Source organism: Piliocolobus tephrosceles, chromosome 3, assembly GCF_002776525.5.
Source record: "Piliocolobus tephrosceles isolate RC106 chromosome 3, ASM277652v3, whole genome shotgun sequence".
NCBI classification, from domain to species: Eukaryota; Metazoa; Chordata; class Mammalia; order Primates; family Cercopithecidae; genus Piliocolobus; species Piliocolobus tephrosceles.
The window spans coordinates 90,153,871-90,181,317 of NC_045436.1; the positions used below are offsets into that span (position 1 = coordinate 90,153,871).

General features: G+C 42.4%; 1 non-coding gene across 1 annotated transcript; it reads left to right on the top strand.

Annotated features, from left to right (window-relative positions):
• The first annotated feature begins 15,594 nt into the window (after window positions 1-15,594).
• LOC111547950 lies at window positions 15,595-15,701 on the top strand. The gene has a single exon (XR_002733280.1). It is a non-coding gene; the product is annotated as a U6 spliceosomal RNA (small nuclear RNA).
• Window positions 15,702-27,447: the final 11,746 nt, after the last annotated feature.

Consider the following 27,447-nt stretch of genomic DNA (forward strand, 5'->3'; position numbering starts at 1 on the left):
CAAGCCTGTAATCCCAGCACTTTGGGAGGCCGAGACGGGCGGATCACGAGGTCAGGGGATCGAGACCATCCTGGCTAACACTGTGAAACCCCGTCTCTACTAAAAAATACAAAAAACTAGCCGGGCGAGGTGGCGGGCGCCTGTAGTCCCAGCTACTCGGGAGGCTGAGGCAGGAGAATGGCGTGAACCCCGGAGGCGGAGCTTGCAGTGAGCTGAGATCCGGCCACTGCACTCCAGCCTGGGCGGCAGAGCGAGACTCCATCTCAAAAAAAAAAAAAAAAAAAAAAAAAGAGAAAGGTAGACCTATACCTTCAGGGTTGAAGGATTGAGAATGGGTGGATTTTACATGGAGTGGGAAATTATGTTTAAATGCTGACAGGAAAGGAGCCAGAGAAAAAGTACTCCACGGTGAGCAAAAAAGAAGGGAAGTTCAGAGGTATGAAGCTCTAAGGAGGTAGGAGGGGCGGGGCACCAAGTGCAGGGGAGGAGTGAGATGTGGGATGAGGAAGGCCACCTCAGGTTCCCACTGAAAGGCAGGAAGAAAGGATGGGTGGCCTCTATGGGGAGAGTGGTCAGTGACAGAGGCTGAGCACATTTTGTTTGGAGGTTTCATTTTCTCTTGAGATGGGAGTGAGATTGTTGGCTGAGAATGGGAAGGAAGCAGGAGAAGAGAGTAGAGAGTAAGTTTGAAACACAGTAGTCACTATGACCAGAGGAGTGAGAGCTTGCTGGGAACACAAAAGAATTGCCAGCTAGTATGGAGGTACTTCTGAGACTGGACACCGTGAATTTAGAGTTCCAAAGCCCTGGGCTATGATTTCTTTCTCTCTTCTCACTCCACATCACTCCCTTTACCTAATTCTTTTTTTTTTTTTTTTTTTTTTTTTTGAGACGGAGTCTTGCTGTGTCTCCTGGGCTGGAGTGCAGTGGCCGGATCTCAGCTCACTGCAAGCTCCGCCTCTCGGGTTTTACGCCATTCTCCTGCCTCAGCCTCCGGAGTAGCTGGGACTACAGGCGCCCGCCACCTCGCCCGGCTAGTTTTTTTGTATTTTTAGTAGAGACGGGGTTTCACCGTGTTAGCCAGGATGGTCTCGATCTCCTGACCTCATGATCCGCCCGTCTCGGCCTCCCAAAGTGCTGGGATTACAGGCTTGAGCCACCGCGCCCGGCCACCTAATTCTTTTTTATTTTTTATTTTTGAGGGTACATAGTAGGTGTATATATTCATGGGGTATGTGAGATATTTTGGTGCAGGCATGCAATGTGTAATAATCACATCGGGGTAAATAGAGTATGCATCACTTCAAGCACTTATCCTTTCTTTGTGTTACAAACAATCCAAGTATACTCTTGTAGTTCTTTTTAAATGCACAGTGAATTATTACTGACTGTAGTCACCCCGTTGCACTATCAAGAACCAGATCTTCGGCTTGGTGCAGTGGGTCATACCTGTAATCCCAGCACTTTGGGAGGTCGCGGTGGGTGAATCACCTGAGGTCAAAAGTTCGAGACCAGCCTGGCCAACATGGTGAAATCCTGTCTGGACTAAAAGTACAAAAATTAGCCGGGCATGGTGGCGGGCACCTGTAATCCCAGCTACTCAGGCTGAGGCTGAGGCAGGAGAATCGCTTGAAACTGGGAGGCGGAGGTTACAGTGAGTCAGAGGTTGCAGTGAAGCGGGATCACGCCACTGTACTCCAGCCTGGGCGACAAGAGCAAGACTCCATCTCAAAAAATAAAATAAATAAATAAATAAATAAAAAACTAGGTCTTCATTCTAATTAATAATTTTTTTTTGGTGCCCATTAACATACCTTGCCACCCAGCACCCTTCCCAGCCTCTGGTAATCATTGTTCTATCCTCTATCTCCAAGAGTTCAATTGTTTTGATTTTTAGGTCCCACAAAGAAGTGAGAATATGAGAAGTTTGTATCTCTGTGTCTGGATTATTTCATTTAACATAATATCCTCCAGTTCCATCCATGTTGTTGCAAATGACAGGATCTCATTTTTTAAAAAATATTACTTTTTTTTTTTTTTGAGACAGAGTTTCACTTTTGTTGTCCAGGCTGGAGTGCAGTGATGTTATCTCGGCTTACTATGAACTGCGCCTCCCAGGTTTAAGAGATTTTCCTGTCTCAGCCTCCCGAGTAGCTGGGATTACAGGCATGCACCACCATGCCCGTCTAATTTTGTATTTTTAGTAGAGATGGGGTTTCTCCATGTTGGTCAGGCAGGTCTTGAATTCCCCACCTTAGATGATCCACCCACCTCGGCCTCCCAAAATGCTGGGATTACAGGTGTGAGCCAGCCACCGTGTCTGGCCTAAATACTATTTTGGAAATAAAATTGAAATAGAGATGAGGCCTCACTATGTTGTCTAGAGTGGTCTTGTACTCCTTGGCTCAAGTGATCTTCCCACCTCTACCTCCCAAAGTTGTGGGACTACAGGCATGAGCCACCTTGCCTGGCCTCCTCATTTGGGTGCGTGTGTGTGTATGTGAAACAGATTCTTGCTGTGTCACCCAGGATGGAGTGCAGTGGCACAATCTCAGCTCACTGCAACCTCCACCTCCCAGGTTCAAGTGATTCTCATGCCTCAGCCTCCTGAGTAGCTGGCACTACAGGCACGTGCCACCACACCCAGCTAATTTTTGTAGTTTTAGTAGAGAATGGATTTCGTCATGTTGGCCAGACTGGTCTCGAACTCCTGACCTCAAGTGGTCTGCCTGCCTCGACCTCCCAAAGTGCTGGGATTAAAGGCGTGAGCCAGCCGGAAAAAAAACAAAAAAAACCAAAAAACCAAAAAACGGTGTGAGCTGTTGTGCCCAGCCAGCCTCATTCTTTTTTTATGGTTCAATAGTATTCCATTGTGTATATATATATGTACCACACTTTCTCTATCTATTCATCTGTTGATGGACACTTAGGTTGCTTCCAAATCTTGGCTATTGTGAATAGTGCTGCAATATACATGGGAGTGCAGATCTCTCTTTTATATATTGATTTGCCTTCTTTTGGGCATATACCTAGCAGTGAGATTGCCGCATTGTATGGTAGTTCTATTTTTAGATTTCTTTTGGAACTTTCAACCTGTTGTCCATGGTGACTATATTACATTCCTACCAATAGTGTACCAGGGTTCCCTTTTGTCCACATCCTCACCAGCATGTTATTGCCTGTCTTCTGGTTAAAAGCCATTTTTACTGGGGTGAAATGATATGTCATTGTAGTTTTGGTTTGCATTTCTCTGATGACCAGTGATGCTGAGCACCTTTTCATATGCCTATTTGCCTTTTGTAAGTCTCCTTTTGAGAAATGTCTATTCAAATCTTCTGCCCATTTTAAAATCAGATCATTAAATATTTTCCTATTGAGTTGTTTAACATCCTTTTATATTCTGGTTACTAATCCTTTGTCAGATGGATAGTTTGCAAATAATTTTTTCTGTTCTCTGGGTTATTGCTTCACTATGTTGTTTCCTTTGCTATGCAGAAGCTTTTTATCTTGATGTGATTCCATTTGTCTAGTTTTGCTTTGGTTGTCTGTGCTTGCTGGGTATTGAAAAATCTTTTCAATATTGGCCCAGACCAATATCTTGGAGAGTTTCCCCAATGTTTTCATTTAGTAGGTTCATAGTTTGAGGACTTAGATTTAAGTTTTTAATTTATTTTGATTTGATTTTTTTATATGGTCAGAGATATGGGTGTAGTTTCATTCTTCTGGATATGGATATCCAGTTTTCCCAGCACCATTTATTGAAGAGAATGTCTTTTCCCCCATGGTTGATCTTGATATTTTTGTCAAAAATGAGTTCACTGTAGATGCATGAATTTACTTCTGGCTTCTCTAATCTGTCCCATTGGTCTATGTGTCTGTTTTTATGCCAGTACCATGCTGTGTTGGTTACTATAGCTCTGTAGTAAAATTTAAAGTCAGATAATAAGATTCTTCCAGTTTTATTCTTTTTGCTCAAGATGGCCTTGGCTATTCTGGGTCTTTTGTGGTTCCATATAAATTTTAGAATTATTTTTTATATTTCTGAAGAATGTCATTGATATTTCTATAGGGACTGCATTGAATCTGTATATTGCTTTTGGTGGTATGGACATTTTTAATAATATTGATTCTTTCAGTCAGTGAACATGGAATATCTTTCCTTTTTTGTATCTTCTTCAATTTCTTTCATCAATGTTTTATAGTTTCCATTGTAGCAATCTTTTGCTTCTTTGGTTATTTCCTGGGTATTTTATTTTATTTGTAGCTATTGTAACTGGGATTACTTTTTTTTTTTTCAAATAAAGAATAATCTTTGTTTAGAAAAATCTGTTTAAGAAAATATTATTACCTAACCGCTCACAAATATCTTGAAGTTCTGTGGCAAATCCATATAGATCCTGGTTTCTCCACCTTGGACAGACTCTGCTGTTCTAAATTCGTCTCCATTATAAATACTCTCCAGGGTCAACAATTCATCCTCTTGAGCTTCCCGGTCTTCTGATGACATTAAATTTTCTGAGGAACGGTTAACAAAAGTCAGAAGAAAAGGATATGAACACCACAGTCTGTATTTCAGTTGAGGGGGGAGTTCGTGCAAATCCCATTTCTTCTCCAGCTCGTGGAGCTGAGACTGCTGAAGCTGGGTAAGAGGCTGAGATGTGGAACTTATAGTACATATGCTATGGAAATCCTGCCATTGCCACCAGCTGAGCAGGACTAGAGACATCCTGCGTAACCTGTGCACCGCCTCTTCCGTTCTTGGGAGTTGTCAGCTCAGGATTACGTTCTTCATTTCTTTTTTAGATTGTTTGCTGTTGGCATGTAAAAAAGAAACTGATTTTTGTATGTAGATTTGTATCCTAAAATTTTACTGAATTTGTTTTTCATTTCTAACAGTTTTTTTTTTAATGGAGTCTTTAGGTTTTTCCAAATATAAAATCATATCATCTGCAAATAAGGATAATTTGACTTCTTCCTTTCCAATCTGGATGTCCTTTGTTTCCTTCTCTTGTCTGATTGCTCTAGCAGCTAGGACTTCCCCCTTTATCTAACTCTTTACTACATAAGTAAAGGTTTCATTTTGACCTACTAAAGAAGCATATGGATATATTTCACTTACCTCAGACAGGGAAGTTACTCTTTCATTTAGTAATATGTATATAAAGCTCCTCCATGCCTTTTTATGGTTTGATAGCTGTTTTTTTTTAGATGGCGCCTCACTCTATTGCCCAGGCTGGAGTACAGTGGTGCAATCTTAGCACACTGCAACCTCTGTCTCCCAGGTTCAAGTTATTCTCCTACCTCAGCCTCCCCAGTAGCTGGGATTACGGCGCGTACTACCATGCCAGGATAGCTTTTTTTTTTGGATTTTTGTAGAGATGGGGTTTGGCATATTGGCCAGGCTGGTCTTGCATTCCTGACCTCAGGTGATCTGCCTGCCTTGGCCTCCCAAACTGCTGAGATTACAGGTGTGAGCCACTGTGCCTGGCCAGGTCATTTCCTTTTAGTGCTAAATAATAGTTCATTGTGCTCCAGTCTGGGTGACAGATTGAGGCTCTGTCTCAAAAATAAATGGATAAAATAAAGTAAAATAAAATAAAACACAATACAATACTTGCCAGACCACTATACGTCTTTTAGAGTGGCAAAAATTCAAAACACTGACAATATCCATTGCTGATGAGAATGTAAACAGGAACTCTCATTGACAGTGGGAATGCAAAGTGGTACAGTCACTTTGGAAAGACATTTTGTCGGTTCCTTACAAAACTAAATATATCCTTATCTTATAATCCAGCAATCTCTCTCCTTGATATTTACCCAAAGGAGCTGGGAATTTATGTCTCTACAAAAATCTGTACCTGGATATTTATAGCAGCTTTATTCATAATTACCCAAACTTGAAAGCAATCACAATGTCCTTCAGTGGATGAATGTGTAAACTGTGGTATATCCAGACAACGAAATATTATTGAGGACTAAAAATAAACGAGCTATCCAGGCATGAAAAGGCAGAGAGGAACTCTAAATACGTGTCACAGCTGTCTCTAAATACAGCTGGGGTCACACCTGTAATCCTAGCACTTTGGGAGTCCAAGGCAGGAGGATCACTTAAACCCAGTTGTTTGAGACCAGCCTGGGCAAAATAGTGAGACTACGTCTCTATTTTAAAAAAAAGAAAATAAAAACATACAAACACATATTACTAAATGAAAGAAGACAATCTGAAAAGGGTATGTACTATATGATTTCAGCTATGTGATATTCTAGTAAAGGTAAACTGTGGTGAAAGTTGACTGGGCACAGTGGCTCACCCCTGTAATCCCAGGACTTTAGGAGGCCGAGGCAGGCAGATCACTTGAGGTCAGGAATTCGAGACTAGCCTGGCCAACATGACAAAACCCCATCTCTACTAAAAATACAAAAATTAGCTGGGCATGGTGGGTAATCCCAGCTACTCAGGAGGCTGAGGGATGAGAATCGCTTGAACTTGGGAGGTGGAGGTTGCAGTGAGCCAAGCCACTGCTCCCTGGCCTGAGTGATGGAGTGAGACTCTGCCTAAAAAAAAAAAAAAAAAAAAAAAGGGGGGGCAACCAAACCAAAAACAAAACTGTGGTGAAAGTGAAAAGATCAATGGCTGTCAGGGGTTGGGGAAAGGAAGTGATAACTAATAGGCAGAGCACAGAAGATTTTTAGGGCAGTAGAACTATTCTGTATGATATTCTAATAGCAGATACATGTCATTCTGCCTTTGTCAAAACTCATAGGATGCATCACACCAGGAGTGAACCCTAATGTAAACTCTGAAATGTAAAAACATGCTGGATACATATGTATGTTATCTATTTATCATCTCTCTAGATATATAAATATATATTGAAATAGCCATAACTACTGTCACTCTCCTCAATGCCTTTCCCTTTAGAGACAGAATGAGGAAAAGAAATAAGATCAATCTTGCTTTCCCGAGATATTGTGGCAAATTTCTTTATACCCGCCCCATTCAGCCACCTGTGGGTCTCACTGGGACTATTTATGTGCCTCCAATTCGCCATAGGGCCCGGTAATGGAGGCCTTGGGCCCCACTGTCCACTGTCCAGCGCACTCACAAAAGTACACTGGGTTATTCACAAGAGTGGCTGTATTTTTTTGTGTGTGTGGGGGGGAGGTGGTAGGGTGGGGTGTGGAGGGACGGAGTTTCGCTCTTGTCACCCAGACTGGAGTGCAATGGTGTGATGTCTGCTCACTGCAATCTCTGCCTCTTGGGTTCAAGTGATTCTCCTGCCTCAGCCTCGCCAGTAGCTGGGATTACAGGTGCCTGCCACCACGTCAGGCTAATGTTTGTATTTTTAGTAGAGATGGGGTTTCACCATGTTGGCCAGGTTGGTCTCAAACTTCTGACCTCAGGTGATCTGCCTGCCTTGGCCTCCCAACGTGCTGGGATTATAGACGTGAGCCAATGCACCCGGCCAGTTTGGCTGATTTTTAGAGCCGTGCTCAGCACTGATGTAGGGTCATGGAAGGGACTGCACTCAGGGAACGCTCACTGACTGGCACTGGGGGAAGAGCCACCCTTATCTGTTTACTCTATACGTATTAAGTATATCCAGGAAATTCAAAGACAGTAGACAAGGCTAAAAGAGAATGTCCACCAGAGGAACAAAAATTAGGCACTTTAAGATTAACTTAAAAAAAAAAAAAGACTCCTAAAATTTACAGCTTGAATTTAAAAATATTTGCAACAATTTTTTTTTTTTTTTTTTTTTTGGAAACAAGAATCTCATTCTATCGTCCAGGCTTGAGTGCCCTGGCCCTATCTCAGTTCACTGCAACCTCTGCCTCCTGGGTTCAAGCAATTCTCCTGCCTCAGCCTCCTGAGCAGATGGGATTACAGGCACCCACCACCATGCCCAGCTAAATTTTGTATTTTTAGTAGGGACAGGGTTTCACCATGTTGGCTAGGCTGGTCTCAAACTCCTGACCTCAGGTGATCTGCCTGCCTTCGCCTCCCACAGTGCTGGGATTACAGGTGTGGGCCACCGTGCCCAGCCTGCAACAATCATTAATTACACGTAAGCTTTTACATTAATGTTAAATGATTAAAATATTATTAAAAGCTTATTTTACATTATTTAATTAATGTTAAATTAAATGTTAATTAATTAGTGTTAAATAATGTAAAATCAACTTTAACATTAACATTAAAATCTTTGAAAACACACAGGTTAAGAAATATTAGAAACCCATTCTAGCTCTTGCTAAACTTTTCAGATGTTCTTATGCGGGAGCTATTCAGGAAAAGTTTTCTGAACAGTCGTATTTTAATTTTTTTTTTTTTTTGAGATGTTGCTCACTATGTTGCCCAGGCTGGTCTCGAACTCCTGGGCTCAAGCGATCAACCCACCTTGGCCTCCCAAAGTGCTGGGATTACAGGCTTGAGCCACTGCACCCAGTCCCGAACAGTTGTATTTTAAAAATTCAATTTTTCTATCCTTAGATGCTCTCAGTCAGGGTTGGCCATCCTCAATTTGCACTTCTTCCTAAAGTTGTTTTAGTTTTTGAGGACGGTTTTCTTTCCTGTCAGTAAATGTTTATATTTTCAGGTTGATTAGTAATTAGAAGAGTACGTCTGAGATACTGCAGATAAAAAGAATGTGGTATATTTAAATTTGGAGAGGCTTTTGAAATAGATATTCTTGGAGTTGTGCTGTCTCCCCCAGCCACTGTGGTGATGGATCTTGCCCAAAAGTCTCACAGAGGTGACTCACTCAGGCAAGAATTGCTTAAGTTCACAGGGGTTTATGTAATGGGCACAGACGTCATGTTGATGCAGCCAGTATACCAAGCGGAAGCTTCAGTGCTCTGGTGGTCACTACAAAAGTAGGTGGCGGAACTGGAGGATCCCCCCTGCATTAGTAGTATTGTTAGTATTCTAATTCTTTTGAGTTCTTATTGATTTCTTTTTTATTTTAATTTTTAATGTAATTACATTTATTTTACTCATTACATTTCACAATAACTTTATGTAATAAGTACCGTTGATATTTTCTTTGTTCACTTGAAGTTATATCAGTTTAGCCCCTGGCTTCCTTGACTGTAAAGCCCAAGCAATTACTGGTCATACTGTACTTTAATCCAGGGGTCCCCAACCTCTGGCCAGTGGACTAGTACCAGTCCATGGCCTGTTAGGAACTGGCCGCACAGCAGGGGGTGAGCAGAGCGGGAGGGAGCATTAACCCTGAGCTCCACCTCCTGTCAGATCAGCAGCAGCATTAGATTCTCATAGGAGCCTGGACCCTATTGTGAACATGCGAGGGATCTAAGCTGCGTGCTGCTTATGAGAATCTAACTAATACCTGATGATCTGAGATAGTACAGTTTCATCCCAAAGTCATCCCTCCTATCCCTGGCCCGTGGAAAAATTGTCTTCCATGAAACTGGTCCCTGGTGCCAAAAAGGTTGCAGACCACCGCTTTAATCCACCAAACTGGTTAGATTAAATATATAGTGTATTAGGGTTCTGCAGAGAAACAAACCAACAAGATTTATATCTGTCTATATCTATACCTATATCTATATATTCTATACAAGGAGATATATATATATAATCTATATCTATCTATTTATATCTATATCTATCTATATATAGATATATATCTCCTTATATAGAATATAAAGATATTTTAATATACATATGCATGTGAATGTGTGTGTGTGTGTGTGTGTGTGTGTGTGTGTGTGTATATACCTCCTTGTATAGAATATAAAGAGATTTCACATAAGGAATAGGCTCCCGGTGATTATGGAGGCGCACCAGTCCCATGATCTAGAGTCAGGAAGTTGGAGATTCAGGACAGGCAAGGGTGTAGTTCCAGTCTGAAATCCAGCAGGCTCAAGACCCAAGAAGAGCTGAGTTTCAGTTTGAGTCGGAAGGAAAAAAAAAACCAGTTTCAGGCCAAGGCAGTCAGGCAGCAGGGGCTCCCTCTTACTCAGCCCTTTTGTTGAGTTCCAGTCTTCAATTGACGGGATGAGACCCACCCACATGAGTGAGGGCCATCTGCTTCCCTCAGTTTCCTGATTCACATGTTTATCTCAGCCAGAAATACCCACACAGACACTGAGAAAAATGTTTGACCAAATGTCTGGAGACTCTGACCCAGTCAAGGTGACACAAAAATTAACCATCACATAAAAGGCCTACATAAAAGGCCTGGAAAAACTTCCACTGATTGACAGTTACCACACCACAAAGAGGACAGATTGTAAATGGTTTGACAAGCTATAAGTGCGGTCAGAATGACCCTGTGACATTTGGAATGTCACATGGGTGAGGCCCTCAGGTTGGACTATGATGAAGGGTAATCCTCACAGCACAGAATGGGGTAGGAGAGGAAGGCATGGCTCCTGTTGTACCTTTTTAGGTAGAGGGCATTGATAGTGGTGCCAGCCTAACTCTGCCCGGTTGCTTACACACCTGGCTGTAACTGAGGAGTACCTGTGTCACAAGAGACTCTTAGTCTCTGAGGAAGCCAAAAGCAGAGCTCTGGGGATAGGAGGGGAACTAAGGGGTTGCATGTTCCTCTGCAATATTCCATCTGCATGCCCTCGGCCCTGGGGGAAAATTTTGTGAGTTTACAAAATTAAATAGAACGTGAGAACATGAAACCCGACAGCAGATGCTATATGCAATTGTGGAATGTAAGTTATAGTTTTGTTTATTCTACAACCATGTAAAAATCTTGGATTTTATGGAAACTGTATTAATTTGCTAGGGTTGCCATAACAAAATATAAACTGGGTGTCTTAAATGACAGAAATCTGTTGTCTCACAGTTGTGGAGGCTGGAATTCTGAGATCAAGGTGTGGGAAGATTGGTTCCTTCCAAGAACTCTGAGGGAGTAACCTGTTCCATCCCTCTCTGCTGGTGTCTCGGGCTTGCTGGCGTCTCTCACATTCCTCAGCCTCTGCAGCATCACCCTGATCTCTGCCTTCACCTGCAAATGGCTTTTCCCTGTGTCTATGTCTGTGTCCAGATTTCTTTTTTATAAGGATACCTGTTGTTTTATATCAGGGGCCCACCCTACTCCAGTATGACCTCATCTTAACAATTCCATTTACAATGACCCTATTTTCAAATAAGGTCATATTCTAAGGAACTGGGAGTCAGGACTCCAACATACGAAATTTGGAGGGACACAATTCAACCCCAACAGAAGTTAATAACAAGCAAAGCCATCTTTTGTAGAGAATTATCTCTATATTATAAGCTTGGCTTCTCTCCTCTCTCTCCAGTCATCTTTGTTGTATTCCACTTAGAGAGGTGCGCACTCTTGCCGGTGATCCCTGCAGATACGTGGTGTGGTTGATACCATTAAATATTTATGTATGCTGGGCGCCGTGGCTCATACCTATAATCCTAGCACTTTGGGAGGCCAAGGCAGGTGGATCACTTGAAATCAGGAGTTCGAGACCAGTCTGGCCAACATGGTGAAATGCTGTCTCTAGTAAAAACACAAAAATGACAAAATACAAAATACAAAAATACAAAAAATACAAATATACAAATATTTGTTTGTTTATTTATTTATTTATTTATTTATTTACTACTTAAAAATTTCTTGGCAGGGTGTAGTGCCTTAAATCTGCAACCCCAGCACTTTAGGTGACCAAGGGTTCGAGACCAGCCTGGGCAATATTTTTAAAGAAAAAAAAATTAGCTTACTTGGGAGGCTGAGGTGGGAGGATAGCTGGAGCCCAGGAGTTCTAGGCTGCAGTGAGCTGTGATTGCACCACTGCATTCCAACCTGAGTGACAGAATGAGACCTTGTTTCTATAAAAATATAAACATAAAATTATCCAAGTTAACCTGGTTCAAAATATTTCATTACCTGTGCTTCATATAAGTGCATGAGTCATGAAGTCATTTTATTAGCGTGGAGCTTGATCCTATTGTCTTCCTTGCATTAACAGTGCTGCTGACCTCATTCCTGTCCCTGTCACCTAATGTGTGGGTGAATGTAGTTTTTCCCCACTCCATACCCTATTGTAATATTTTGCTCTTATAATGTCATTCACTGGTCATAAAACTTTAGTGGATCCTTTGCATCAATTGTACAAATAAAGCTCCTGGTATTCAAGGATGGCTGATATGTATTCTTATCCTATTTATTCAATCCCCTGACCTCCTATAACAAGACTGCTGAGTACTGCTGAAGACACACATGGATTGGCACTATTTTTTTTTTTTTTTTTTTTGTGAGACGGAGTCTCGCTCTGTCTCCTAGGTTGGAGTGCAGTGGGGTGATCTTGGCTAGCTGCAAGCTCCGCCTCCCGGGTTCACGCCATTCTCCTGCCTCAGCCTCGCGAGTAGCTGGGACTACAGGCAACCGCCACCTCGCCCAGATAATTTTTTTATACTTTTAGTAGAGACGGGGTTTCACCGTGTTAGCCAGGATGGTCTTGATCTCCTGACCCCGTCATCTGCCCGCCTCAGCCTCCCAAAGTGCTAGGATTACAGGCGTCAGCCACTGCGCCCGACCATGTATTCGCACTATAACAAACTCAATATCTTCATCTAACTTTATGAACTTTCCTTACTACCTGTAAATATATGGCTTTCTCCATTCTACTACTCAATAACTATTTTAAATCTTCCTCAAGCATTAACCTAACATACTTACTCTCAGGAGGCCATGTAGTTGTTCTGAAAAATGGAGAAATTGGGTGTGATTTTTCTCACGTATCTTCCCGTGAGCTTACAAATTTATTGACGCTTACTCATCTGTAGCATCTAGGATGGGATCTACATCCTCATCTTCCACAACTTGTTTTTTTCTTTTTTTTGAGATGGAACCTTGCTCTGTCATCCAGGCTGGAGTGCAGTGGTGCAATCTTGGCTCACTGCAACCTTTACCTCCCCGATTCAAGCGGTTCTCCTGCCTCAGCCTCCCAAGTAGCTGGGATTACAGATGTGCACCACTACGCCTGGCTAATTTTCCTGTTTTTACTAGAGACAGGGTTTCACCATGTTGGCCAGGCTGGTCTCGAATTCCTGACCTCAAGTGATCACCATGCCTTGGCCTCCCAAAGTGCTGGGATTACAGGTGTGAGCTACTGTGCCCAGCCCTTCCACAACTTGTTCTATGACACTTACCCTTGTTCCTTGACCCTGCTCCCTTGGCCTCTGAGCAATTTACTCTGTTGGTCAATTCCCCTTCTCTCCCAATATCATGCATCTCTCTCTCACACTGTTCTCCTGATTTCAGCATAAGAAAATAAATAAGCATTCACATCCTAAAGCATGAAAAGCTTTAGGATATAACAAGATGAATTTAAGATGCTTTGTAAACTTGGTGGAAGTACAATTGGAAGTAATGTGTAAATGTTTGTGTTTGCAGTTGTAATTAGAATTGTTTTAGGGTTGAATGTACAGGAAAGTTTTAGAATGCAGGACTGTGGTAAGTACTTTACCCACTACTCATCCTCTCACTCTGTTCAAGAGATGAATTCAGGGTGCCTTAGAACAATCAGCATTTCTAGATATAAACTACATATTATCAAGAGAGCTACACAAGCTGGCAACATTTGCAGCTCTTCAGCATGGAGGGTAGCAGCTATAACAGCAATAGCATACTCACAAGCATCTCTCCCAGGGAATTATTTTCTGGTCTTGAGCACTTTCCCCCTCTGAGGCCTACTAAGGGGTCAAGAGGGCAAGAATCATGTACCTGTTAGCAGGTTTTGTTGTTGTTGTTGTTGTTTGTTTGTTTTTTTGTTTAAATACAAGGTACAGGTCTTTTCTCAGAGGAAAAGATAACTGAACAAAGCCCTCACCAAGGTCTTTGTATACTCTGCTAGCCCAGTTCTTTAAGCCCATCACTGTCTTGCCTAGATTGTAGCTTCTTTAGAACACAAACATGTTCTATTGCTTTTACTATGCCTTACGCACCTACATTAGTTACTAGCTGCCCAATAAAACTGAGATGCAAAAAACGTGAATACGGTCAAGGCTGATGACTGACAGCCATTTGTGCAGCTCAAGAAGGGACTGCAGAGTGTATTGTTGAAAAGTAAGCATTTGTTTTCAGCTAATATTTTAATATAACGGCCTGAAAAGTTATATAATTGGTTGCTACCTATGAGAATGCAGAAGAAGTATGCATAATCCATTTTGAGGCTGGGAGAGCAGTCTCTTTTTTTTTTTGAGATGGAGTTTTGCTCTTGTTGTCCAGGATGGAGTGCAATGGCACGATCTCGGCTCACTGCAAACTCCACCTCCCAGGTTTAAGCGATTCTCCTGCCTCAGCCTCCCAAGTAGCTGGGATTACAGCACTCGCCACCACGCCCAGCTAATTTTTTGTATTTTTAGTAGAGATGGGGTTTCACCATATTGGTCAGGTTGGTCTTGAACTCCTGACCTTAGGTGATCCACCTGGCTTGGCCTCCCAAAGTGCTGGGATTACAGGCATGAGCAACTGCGCCCGGCCGAGAACATTTTTGATAAGCCCCATGCACAGAAATAATTTTGCAAACTTGAAGAGTAAGTCAACACAAATTAAGATTTGTTAAGCATGTATTGGGCCCATTAAGGAAGAAGTAGCCATTTCTAAATAGGCAGGTAGGAAAGCTGTACCCTGATGAGGAGAAAATCTTTTTCATTTCATATTGCCTTTGGAATCTGGTGTTTATATTACATTTATAACATAGTCAACTTGGACTATTTACATTTCAAGTGCTCAGTGGCTATTCGTGTCAAGTAGCTACCATTTTAGACAATATAGGTGAAAAGGCACCTTAATATTGTTTGTTGAGGGAAGGTTATGAAAACACTTATCAAGTTGGCTGGGCATGGCTGTGCGTGCCTATTGTCCCAGATGCACAGGAGGCTGAGGTGGGAGGATTGCTTGAGCATAAAGGTTTGAGGCTGCAGTGAACTATGACCACCCCACTGCATTTCAGCCTGGGAAACAGAGTGACACCCTCTCTTAAAAAAAGAAAATACTTAACCCACTTCTGTGCCCACCGCTTAAAGCTTTTCTCATGGGGATTAATACCTTGCAATTCCAGTTTTGTACACATATCAGTGGCCTGCAGCTTCCCCCAGGCACCTCTTTATGTGACACCAGGGAAGCTCCAAAGCAGACAAGGCAAGGTGCTGTCAGACTACACTTGCTTGAAGTCTGGATATCATAGCAAAAACTAGAGTAAAACTGGGCAGAGGAGAAATGAGATAGGTTACAACATATAACTAGAAAGTCAGGAAGTTAAAATTAAAACAATGAAGAGATACCATTTTTTATCCTATCAAGTTGACCAGGATTAAAAAGCAATAGCTCATTTAGGAGAAATGGAACAAGAGCCCTGGGAATGAATGCAAAGGAGTCCAGTATCACTGGGTAGATAGGATCGACAGGGTGAGGCCATTGATTAGATGTGGGAAGTAAGGGAAAGGCAGGCATTCCACCTGCCTCTAGCCTGAGTCACTGAAAGGATTCTTTTGCCATTAGTTTAGTTAGGCAGAGAATACGGGAAAGAGAGCTGGCTTTTCAGAAGCAAGAAGGGATTGGTAATGTTGAGTTAGAAATTTATATTTGGGTGCTCACTTCAGCAGTGCATATACTGAAGTTGGAACGATACAGAGAAAATTGGCATGGCCCCTGCACAAGAATGACACACAAATGTGTGAAGAAAAATAAAGTTGTATTTGGAACTTGTTAGTGAGATGTAGGTTGTGAGTCACTGCAAATAAACAGCAGCTGAAACCTTCTCCAGAAGGGCAGTGAGGTTTTTTTTTTTTTATTTATTTTTATTTTTATTTTTTGTTTTTTTGAGACGGAGTCTGGCTCTGTCGCCCAGGCTGGAGTGCAGTGGCCAGATCTCGGCTCATTGCAAGCTCCACCTCCTGGGTTTACGCCATTCTCCTGCCTCAGCCTCCTGAGTAGCTGGGACTACAGGCGCCCGCCACCTCTCCCAGTTAGTTTTTTTTTTTTTTGTATTTTTTAGTAGAGATGGGGTTTCACCGTGTTAGCCAGGATGGTCTCGATCTCCTGACCTCGTGATCCGCCCGTCTCGGCCTCCCAAAGTGCTGGGATTACAGGCTTGAGCCACCGCGCCCCGCCGAGGTTTTAAAAGGACTTAGGGGAACTTCATCAAATGCCAATTTTAGAGGGTCCTCTGAAGATTGGGGGCTAGTTGTAGGAGGAAAATGAGGACATCAGAGTGTCATAGATTGGGGAGATACTTTCAAAGGAGTGAGTTTAACTCAGCTGAATGCTGTAGAAAGGTGGAGTGGTAAGAATGCCACAAAGAGGTCATTCAACTTATTTAATAGAAAATTATTTGAGACTTTTGAGGGAGAAATGTCTATAAAGTAAAATGAGCAAAAAAGATGTAAGGTTGGAATAAATAATACCAGCTCATATTGAAGGAATCACAAAGTGACCTTCATGTTAATGAAGAGAAAGAAAAATGACAGTCTGTGGTAGGAAGTAAAACTGATGAGATGGACATTGAAATCTGGAATTGTGAATATGTTTTTCTTAGAAATTTAATAAGAATTAAAACTAATTCTTCTTAATTTTTTTTTTTTTTTTTTGCAGTTGCAAGATTTAATAGAGTGGAAACAGAGCTCTCATACAAAGGGAGGGGACCCAAAGAGGGTAGCCATTGCCGGCTCGAATGCCTGGGTTTATATTCCTATCATTGTCCCTCCCGCTGTGCTCTCAGGCAATAGATGATTGGCTATTTCTTTACCTCCTGTTTTTGTCTCATCCGCATTTTAGTGAGCTCTCTTTACTATCTGATTGGTTGGGTGGGAGCTAAGTTGCAAGCCCCGTGTTTAAAGGTGGAAGCGGTCACCTTCCCAGCTAGGCTTAGGGATTCTTAGCCAGCCTAGGAAATCCAGCTGGTCCTGTCTCTCAGTCCCCCCTCTCAACAGGAGAATCCAAGTGCTCTTAGGGAGGTTGGCCGATGACCACTCTAACTGCTTCCTGCTGAACTGGGGTGTAGTAGGGGTTGTGCAGTTGAGATTTCTTTGGGAGGGGTGCCTTTGATGTCATTAACATCAAAGCATGGACTAGTAGGCCGATCCAGGGTCCATGGTAGATTTTAGTCATGGACTGCCTCTGGGGCTTCATTTGAAGAACATTTGTAGCTTTAGAGCTTCGATTCTGGAAGAGACAAACTTAACAAGGAGGTTAAAGATACAGGGTCCAAAGAGGAGTAACAATATTATAGTTGCTAGAGGTCCTAAGAAGGGGAGAATCCAGGGCATCTATTGGCTGAGGAGGCCCCAGGGTCCAGTGTTTTGAAGCTCCTCTGCTCTACATTGTTTTCGATCTTGAATTTCTTTAAATTTCTTGGTGACGATTCTGGATTGGTTGATGTAATAATAGCATTCTTCCCCTAAAAATAAACAGGTTTCCCCTCTTTCGGTGGTTACCAAGTCTAAAGCTCTTTGATTTTGAAGGACTACTGCTGCTAGGGGGTTAAGTTGAAATTGTAAGGTGACTAGGGAGTTGGCGACCCATTCCATGTCACCATTTAGTTCTTGAGATAGTTTGTAGAACTGAGTAGAGGCTGTGATACCACCCATGCCACTACCTAGTCCACCTAGCACTCCTGCTCTGATAACAAAAGGAGGAATGGGTACTCTTTTGTTGCAGATCTTAGGTACAACATGATTGCATAAATCTTGTTCAGTGTAGATGGTCATAGGGGGCACTAAGAATGAGAGGAAGCACATAGATTCTGAAGAGCCATTCAAACAATGATAGTCTGAGGTACCACGGACAAAAAATATTTCTGAGGGTAGGCAGACTATTCGTGTGGGAGGAGTTACCCACCTGATTGCATTGGGAGTTGGTTGTGTCTATAGTATTGCTAAATTTTACATGGGTGAAGTTTGAGGTATGAGTTATTTCCAGATTGGAGACAAGAAGTCCTACTAAAATGGAAGTGGTGTTTATTTCTGTGCTGAAGTTGTTCCATTGTTGAGGTACAGGGATTGAAATGTATGGCCTGAAGTGCAGGGGGAGGCACACCCAACAGTTAGTAGGGTTTTGGGCTGAGACTTCATGAAGCCCCGTGAGGGTTACTAGGCGAGTATGGGTACTGAGGGTTTCATGTAGTTTTGAGAGATCTAGTCCTTTGTAGGGGCTAGGGGTGCTGTGTACGCGGGTCAGTTGGGAGATTACTTCTTTTATGTGTTTTTCTCTTGCTTGATCTTGAACTCCACCCCCATCAGACATACCAGTATGGGTGAAGTAAATCCAACAGAGAGTGGCTCCAAGTCCTCCAGGACAACTAGGATTAATCATTTTCCCTGTCCAATAATGAGTATTTGCATGCATGCAAAGAGTGGCAGAGTTATAGCAGTTGCAGGGCATATGGGTGTGGGCAGTGAAGGTGGGCTTTCCCTTAGATAAACTGCTATATAATGGGGCATCAATATTTTTGGGAAGCCGCATTCTCCATAGAAACGCTTGGTGAGGGGAGCTACTGGTCGTACAGCGGCATGGAGGAGGTGCAGTGAGAGTGAAAGAGGGTAAGAGAACAGTGAGGAGAAAAATATGATAAGGGAGGACCACGGAGATTTATGATTTTAGTTACTTTCCTCCCGGTTGTCGCTTGAAGAGCAGGCGCAGATCCTCTAGAAGTTCACAGGAGTAGCTAGCATTGTCTGCTGGATTTTCGGGTTCCTTTGGCAGTATCCAGGGTTTGACTCGAGTGTGATGTATCCAAGACTCCACTCCAGCAACTTTAACCGCGGTTGGGGTAAATAAAATGACTGGGTAGGGTCCTTTCCAGGATGTGTCTAGGGATGCGGAATTAGAGGGAAGGGACTTGACTAATACCATGTCACCAGGGTGGAATAGTTCCTTTCCCTCTTCTCGGGGACAGGCTCCTTGTAATGTTTTAGGAACTTGTTGATATTTGGCTAAGGAAGTGATGTCTGCAACTAAGTTGGCCAGCTCTTGGTCAAGCATAAGGCCATTGGTTAGGAAGGGCCGTCCATATAGCATTTCGTATGGGTTAAGTCCTGCTTTTTGGGGAGAGTTTCTGATTCTTAGTAGGCTATAGGCAACAGAGCAGGCCATGAGAGGTGGGTTTTCTGGGTTAGCTTTTTTAGATGTCATTTGAGTGTTTTGTTCATTTTCTCGACCTTCCCTGAGGACTGTGGCCTCCAGGCACAGTATAAGTGATATTGTATACCTAACACCTGGGATACTCCCTGGGTTACTGTAGCCTTGAAAGCAGGGCCATTGTCACTCTGTAAACCTCAGGGAAGTCTAAATCTGGGAATTACTTCATGAACTAATGCCTTTATTACCTCTTGGGACTTTTCTGTCCTACAGGGGAAGGCTGCTGCCCAACCAGTGAAAGTATCTACCCCGACTAGTAGATACTGAAATCCCTGAGATTTGGGCATGTGGGTAAAATCTAGTTGCCAGTCTTCTCCTGGGTAATGGCCTGTTCTTTGTTCTCCTGAAGGAGCTTGGCGATAAGGCAGGGGAGTATGTCTTTGGCACACTTCACAGGCCCTGACTATCTGCTTGATAGTTTTGAAAAGGCCTGATCCAGTAAATAATAATTTGGCCATCTGATGGGTGCTGTCAATGCCTAAGTGAAAGGTTTGGTGAAGGGTTTTAAGTAATTTCCATTGGTTAGCTGCAGGCAAAAGTATTTTTCCTTCTTCGGTGGCTAGCCATCCTGAGGGGAGGAAACTATGTCCTTGTGAGTTTCCCCATTCTATTTCTTTTTCTGAGCACTGGGGCTTGGTTTCCCGGAGGGGATTACCCCATACTACGGGTCCTTCTATAAGCATTTCTAATGGAGGGTCCCGCCTTGTGGCTCTTTCGGCTTCAATATCCACTTGGCGGTTCCCTTTTATTTCCCTTTCGTTTCTGATGACCCCAACAATGTAAGACTGCCACCTCTTTAGGTTTCTGTACAGCCAATAATAATCTCCTAATGGCTTCTTGAGGTTTGATAGGTGTTCCCTCGGAAGTTAGGAATTCCTTTTCTCTCCATATTGCTGTGTGCACATGGAGGACGAGGTAAGCATACTTGGAATCTGTTTATATATTTACCCTCTTTCCTTCTCCTAATTCTAGTGCCCGAGTGAAGGCTATTAGTTCTGCCAGCTGAGCACTAGTTCCTGGAGTGCGGGGATTACTTTCAAGTATTCCATTATCACTGACCACTGCATATCCTGCTTTCTGAAGTCCTTTTTCTACAAAGGAGCTTCCATCAGTGTACAAGTTGAGGTCGGGATCAGTCAAGGGAACCTCTAAAAGGTCCCCTCGAGTGGCGTAGGTTTGAGCAATTACTTGTTGACAGTTATGTTCTATCTTTTCTTCATTGTCTGGAAGAAATGTGGCTAGGTTAAGAGCTGCACAAGTGCGCAGTCACAGCACTGGTCTTCAAGTAATACAGCCTGATATTTAAGTAAACGGTTGTCTGACCGCCGCAAGTCTCCTTTAGCAGTGAGTATGCCATTCACGTCATGAGATGTCCACACAGTAAGATCTCTTCCCTGTATTATTTTAACTGCTTCAGATGCTAAGACCGCTACTGCCGCCACTACCTGTAAACAGTGAGGCCAACCCTTTGCCACTACATCAATTTTCCCACTCAGGTATGCCACAGGTTGCAAGCTGGTCCCTCAGACCTGTGTAAGGACTCCTAGAGCCATTCCTGTTTTTTCTGTGACATATAAAGAAAAGTCTTGCCCCGTTGGCAAGCTTAACACTGGGGCTTGGGTTAGAGCCTCCTTTAGGGCCTGGAAAGCAGCTTCTGCTTCAGGTGTCCATCTTACTAAATGGGCATTGGCTTTCTGAGTTTCCTTAATTAGTGGATATAATGGTCTGGCTATTTCACCGTGCCTGGGAATCCATATTCGGCAGAAACCTGTTATGCCAAGGAACCTTCTCTGTTGCTTTAGGGTTTGGGGATAAGGATAAGCCAGTATAGGCTGGATACGTTCCTCAGTAAGGGCCCTGGTGCCTTTGGATAATTTTAGCCCTAAGTATTTAACCTGCTGTGAGCAGAGCTGAGCCTTTGGTTTGGAAACTTTGTAGCCACAGGTAGTGAGGAAATTTAAAGGCTCTTGGGTAGCTTGATGGCACAAGGTTTCTGAACGGGCGGCTAAAAGTAAATCATCCACGTGCCAATGGACAGGAGTGTCCAGGTATGAGAATTGGCTCGAGTCTTGGACTAATGCCTGGCTAAATAGATGGGGGCTATCCCTGAACCCTTGGGGTAAAACAGTCCAGGTGAGCTGAGATGTTGAGTTCAAAGGATCTTCAAAGGCAAACAAGAATTGAGAGTCAGGATGTAGAGGGATGCAGAAAAAGGCATCCTTAAGGTCCAGGACTGTAAACCACTCTGCTTCCTCTGGCATTTGGAAAAGCAGAGTATAAGGGTTAGGTACAGCTAGTTATAGGGGGACAACGGCCTCATTGATAATCCTGAGATCCTGCAATAACCTCCACTGTCTGCTGGGTTTCTGTACTCCTAAAATTGGAGTATTGCAGGGGCTATTGCGTGGTTTTACTGGGCCTTGGGCTTTTAAGTCCTTAATCTTTTGGAGTCCTTGTTGGGCCTCGGTCTAAGGGGGTACTGCCTTTGGTAGGGAAAGGAGGCGGAATCCTTCAGTTTAACTTGAACAGGATGGGCATTCTTCGCTCGTCCATATTGTCCTTCTGTTGCCCAGACTTCAGGATTAATTCCTTCCTCAAGCAGGGGACAACAAATGGGTGTTCCTTCTCCTCTGTTCAGGTGTATAATGGTCCCTGCTTTTGCTAGAATGTATCTCCCTAACAAGGGAGTGGGACTTTCAGGCATAATTAGAAAAGCACGTGAAAAGAGTAAAGTTCCCCAGTCACAGCTTTGTGGCTGGGAGAAGTATCTAGTGACTGGCTGTCCTAGGACCCCTTGGATAGTGACGGATCTGGAAGACAGTTGTCTGGGACAGGAGAGTAAGACTGAGAAGGCCGCGCCAGTGTCCAGGAGACAGTTAACCTCTTGGTCCTCAATGGTCAAGCATACCCGGGGCTCTGTGAGGGTGATGGCATGGGCTGGTACTTGCCCCGGGCACCCTCAGTCCTGCTGCTGGATCATCTGGTTACTGGCTTCTGACTCAGAGGACCTTCATCCCCTGGGGCAGTGGGCCTTCCAGTGATTCCCTTGACATAAGGGGCATGGACAAGGGGGCGGCTTACTTCTACTTGGACAATCTTTTTTAAAGTGTCTTGTAGACTGCACTGGAAGCAAGCCCTATTAGACATTCGATTTGCCCAGCTTTTCCCTTTTCCAGAGCCCCCAAAGTCCACTTGCCTGAGGGCCATGACTAAAGCGGTGGCCTTTTCTTTTCCCCCCATTTGTCTCATTCTGCCTGCTCCTCCTGATCTCTATTATAAAAAAGCAAGGTTGCCAAGTTCAATAGAGTTTCTAAGTTTTGTTTGGGGCCTAAGACAGACTTTTGAAGTTTTTTTCTAATGTCTGCAGCTGACTGAGTGATAAACTTATCCTTTAAGATTAGTTGGCCTTCAATAGAGTCAGGTGACAGGGAGGTATGCTTCCTCAATGTCTCAGTCTCTCCAGAAAGGCAGTAGGATTTTCTTCCTTTCCCTGTGTTATAGTGGACATCACTGAATAATTCATAGGCTTCTTCCTAGTTTTCCTTAGTACTTCTAGCACACAAGTTAGCAAATGTCTGCGGCACCAAGCTCCATGTTCTGATTCTGTGTCCCAGTGAGGGTCTACACTGGGAACTGCCTGCTGGCCTGTGGGGAATCGTTCTCTTTCCTCTGTTGTCATCCTATCATTGACCTGACTTACATACCAGAGATCTCCAAATTCTCGGGCTGCAGTTACGGCAGCACTTCTCTCATTTGGGGTTAGTGTCTGATTTAGCAGTAACATTATATCTCTCCATGTCAGATCAAAGGATTGTCCTAACCCTTGTAAAACATCAAGGTAGCCATCAGGGTTATCTAAGAATTTACCTGGGTCTATTTTAATTTGCTTTAAGTCTGAGAGAGAAAAAGGTACATGCACTCTGGCTGGGCTGAATTCTCCTCCTTCCACTGCTTGGAGGGGGCATAATCGGGGAATACTGGCACTCTCTGGTTCATTGTTTACCCCTTTGTCTATCTCCTTTTGGACCATTTGGGTTGAAGGGGGGTCCTTATTAGTTGGAGAAGGAGTCGGGGGGACACTGGGGTAGTGAGATAGACTCTGAAGGCTTCCTGTAGGGCATAAATCACACTTTTTTACATAATTGTGAGTTGTCTCTTAATGAAAACAAAGTTTGTACACATGGCACTTCACTCCATTTGCCTTCTTTTCTACAGAAGAGGTCTAGCTGTAAGATGGTGTTATAATTTATACTTCCCTCAGGCGGTCAGTTTCTCCCCCTGTAAGAGGATATCATGGCCAGGCGGTACTGCAGAAGAATGTAAGTCATATCTTTGTTAGCATCTGAGGGTCAAATTGGTCCCAATCCTCCAGAATACATTTTAGGGGTGTTTTTGCCTTGGGGGGAATGTTTCCCATTGCTTTTGGAGGTCCTTTCATGGTCACCAAAATGTTACCAGGGGGTCCTTGCTCCCAGAGCTCCCAAGATGGTGGTGGGCCACTTCCAAGATGATGGCAGGCCACTTCCAAGATGGTGGCAAGCCTCGTGTTCTCTGACCTGGGATTCTTGGCCTCATGGATTCCAAGGAATGGAATCTGGGGCCATGCAGTGAGTGTTATAGCTCTATTAGAAGCTGTGGGTCATGGAAGAGAACCGTGGAACCCAGTAACTAGTGTTCAGCTCGATTAGGATGAACCCAGGCACTTAGCCATGCAGGAACAATGGCAAGCCTCTAGCCCAGTCAGGAGCAGCAATGGGTACCTTGCTGGATCAGGAGCACAGCAGACACCCTGCCGGATCCGGAGGGATGGAAGTCAGTGGGGGGAGGTCTGTGACGCAGCAAACAGCAGTGGTGGACAGTGGGTGAAAGCTCAGCTTGAGCCATAACAAACACATAACAGAAGAGAGTGCACTGCAAGTTTTAATAGAGTGGCAACAGAGCTCCCATACAAAGGGAGGGGACCAAAAGAGGGTATTTTTATTTTAATTAAAAAATTCTTTTAAAATAAAAAAAAAATTAACTTAAATTTAAAATTTAAAAATATTAAAATTAACTAATTTTAATAATTACAATTTCATATAATTAAAAATTTAGCCAGGTGCAGTAATCCTAGGAGTTAGGAAGGCTGAGGTGAGAGGATCACTTGAGCCCAGGAGTATGAGACCAGCCTGGACAACATAGTGAGACTCCTATCTCTGCAAAAAAATAAAAAATAAAAATAAATAACCAGATGTGGTGGTAGGCACCTGTAGTCCCAACTACTTGAGAGGCTGAGGTGTGGGAATTGCTTGAACCCTGGAGGTAAAGGTTGCAGTGAGCAAAGACCACGCCATTGCACTCGAGCCTGGGCAACAAGAGTGAAACTATGTCTCAAAAAAAACCCCAAACAACAACAACAACAACAACAACAAAAACACATGGAGCTACATCAAACTGAAAAGCAAAGAAAACACAGCAAAGAAAACAACCAAATGAAAAGATAATCTACAGAATAAGAGAAAATATTTGCAAACCATTAATCTGGCTAATATCCAAAATATATAAGAAATTCATACAACTCAATAGCAACAAAAACAAAGCAAAACCCCAAATAATCTGATTAAAAGATGGGCAAAGGACCTAAAAGACATTTTTCCAAGGAAAACATACTAATGGACAGCTTATGAAAAGGCGCTCAACATCACTAATCATCAGGAAAATGCAAATCAAAACCACAATGAGATATTGCCTCACACCTGTTTAGGATAGCTATTATCAAAAAGGTGAGAGGCAACAAGTGTTGATGAGGGTGTGGAGAAAAGGAAACCTTTGTATACTGTTGATGGGAATGTAAATTGATATAGCCATTAGGCAAAAAACTATGGAGAGTTCTGAAAAAATTAAAAATAGAGGCAAGGCATGGTGGCTTATTCACCAAATCCGAGCACTTTGAAAGGCTGAGGCATCAGGATCACTTAAGCCCAGGAGTTTGAGGCTGCAGTGAGCTGTGATTGTGCCACTGTACTCCAACCTGGGTGAAAGAGTGAGACCTCATCCCTAAAAAACAGACAAAAAGGAAATAAAATCAGTATCTCGAAGTGATATCTGCACCTGCTTGTTCATTTCATTGTTCATATCACAATCGATGTGGAAACAATCTAAGTGTTAATTGACAGCTAAATGGATAAAGAAAATCACACACACACACATACACTGTGAAATGTTAGTCAGGCTTTAAAAAGGAGGAAATTCTGCCATTTTTGACAACATGGATGAACTTGGAGGATATTATGTTAAGCGAAACAAGCCAGACTCACACAAATATTGTATGATCTCATTTATATGTGGAATCTAAAAAAGTCAATCTCATTGAAGAAGAGAGTAGAGCAGTGACTACCAGCTGCTGTGGGGTGGGGGAAATGGGAGATGTTGGTCAAAGGTTACAAACTTTCATTTATAACATGAGTAAATTTTGGGGATCTACTGTATAGCATGATATCTATAGATAATAATACTGTATTGTTTACTTAAAATTTGCCAAGAGAGTAAGCCTTAAGTGTTCTTACACACACACACACACATAGAGTACATATATATGGTGATGGATGTGTTAATTAATTTGATTTTGGTAATTATCACACAAAGTATATGTATATCAAATCAAAAGTTGAACATGTTAAATAGATATAATTTTTGTTTGTCAATTATACCTCAATAAAGCTGAGAAAAAAAAGAAATATAACATGAGTCACAAACGTGAGCCACATAGTGATTCTAAGTGTTCTAATGGTCACATGAAAGAAGTAAAAAAAGTAAAATTAATTTAAATAATATATTTTATTTACTAGTATATTAAAATCATTACCATTTAAATATGTATTCAATATAAAATTATTAATGAGATAGTTTGCTTTTTTAAAAATAGTAAGTCTTGGAATAAGTATGTATTTTACACTTATAACAATCTCAGTTTGGACAGGCCACACACTTCAAGTGCTCAGCATGTACCGTATAGGACAGTGCATCGTTAGATCACTGTTGTCAATAGAAAAATAAAATATGTGAAAATCTTTATTATAACAATTGAATTCATGATTTTCCTCAAATGAAGGCAAAGAAATAAAATTTTATGAAATAAGTATACTATAAAATGATTTATATGGTATATGTGTCCTTATTTTATTATTCAACAACACATCAATAGAATACTCAGATATACACACATGTGTGAATATATTAGTTGTTTTTGATGTTTTTCAGGCACATGAAAAGCATAGCTTTACATTTTTTTACTTAGTCACTATAAAGTTATATTTATCAAGGTAGGCACCTAAAACATTTTATTTTATTTATTTATTTTTCAACTAACTCGTTTATTTTGTTTTATTGGAGGGTGTTGATTGGGTATTTTGTTTTGCTTTGCTTTGTTTTAGAGTCAGGGTTTCGCTCTGTCATCTTGGCTGGAGTACAGTGAAACAAACATAGCTTACTGTAGCCTTGAACTTCTGGGCCCAAGGGATCCTCCTGCGTTAGCTTCTGGAGTAGGAAGGACTAGAGGCACATGCCACCCACCTGGCTAACATTTTATTTAAGAGTTTACTAGGCCAGGCGCAGTGACTCATGCCTGTAATCCCAGCCCTTGGGAGGCTGAGATGGGAGGATTCTTTGAGGCCAGGTGTTCGAGACCAGCCTGGTCAACATAGTGAGACCTCATCTCTAAGAAAAAAAAAGTTTGCTAACTTGATTTCCAACAATTAAATATTTGGGCATATAGTAGGCATTCATCTATAACCTTGCCACAGGACCTGCAATAGCTGGACTTGGGCCTGGCTTGGAACTCTGCTTTCAAATGTTGGCATGACTCATTCCCTCACCCCTTTGAGAATGAGCTCAAATTTCTTTTTGTCAGTGAGAACCGAAACTGTATACACCCACATAGCTTGCTGTGTATGTTTACAGGCCTTTGTTATTCTAGGTTTCATTAACATGGCTTTACTATTCTAGGAAACTCTTGCTGAAGAAGATAAGAGTTGTGAATAATATTATCATTCATTTCAGCAATGTCCTAAAAGGCCATCAACTCTTCATGAAAAGCATCAATTTGTTCCTCCAGTCATGGGAGACGTATCAAAACTAGTTGAAACCCCAAGACTGCTTGAACCCAAGACTCTTTGAAAACCTTGTCTTTACATCTTCACTTTGCTGTGACCACAAATCTTAAACTATTAAGTCATAATCCTTACAGAGTCTTAATTAAGCACTGATATTGGATAAGATCTGCCTTAAACTGACTCAGAGTCCCAAAAAAATCCCGACTTTGTTCTCC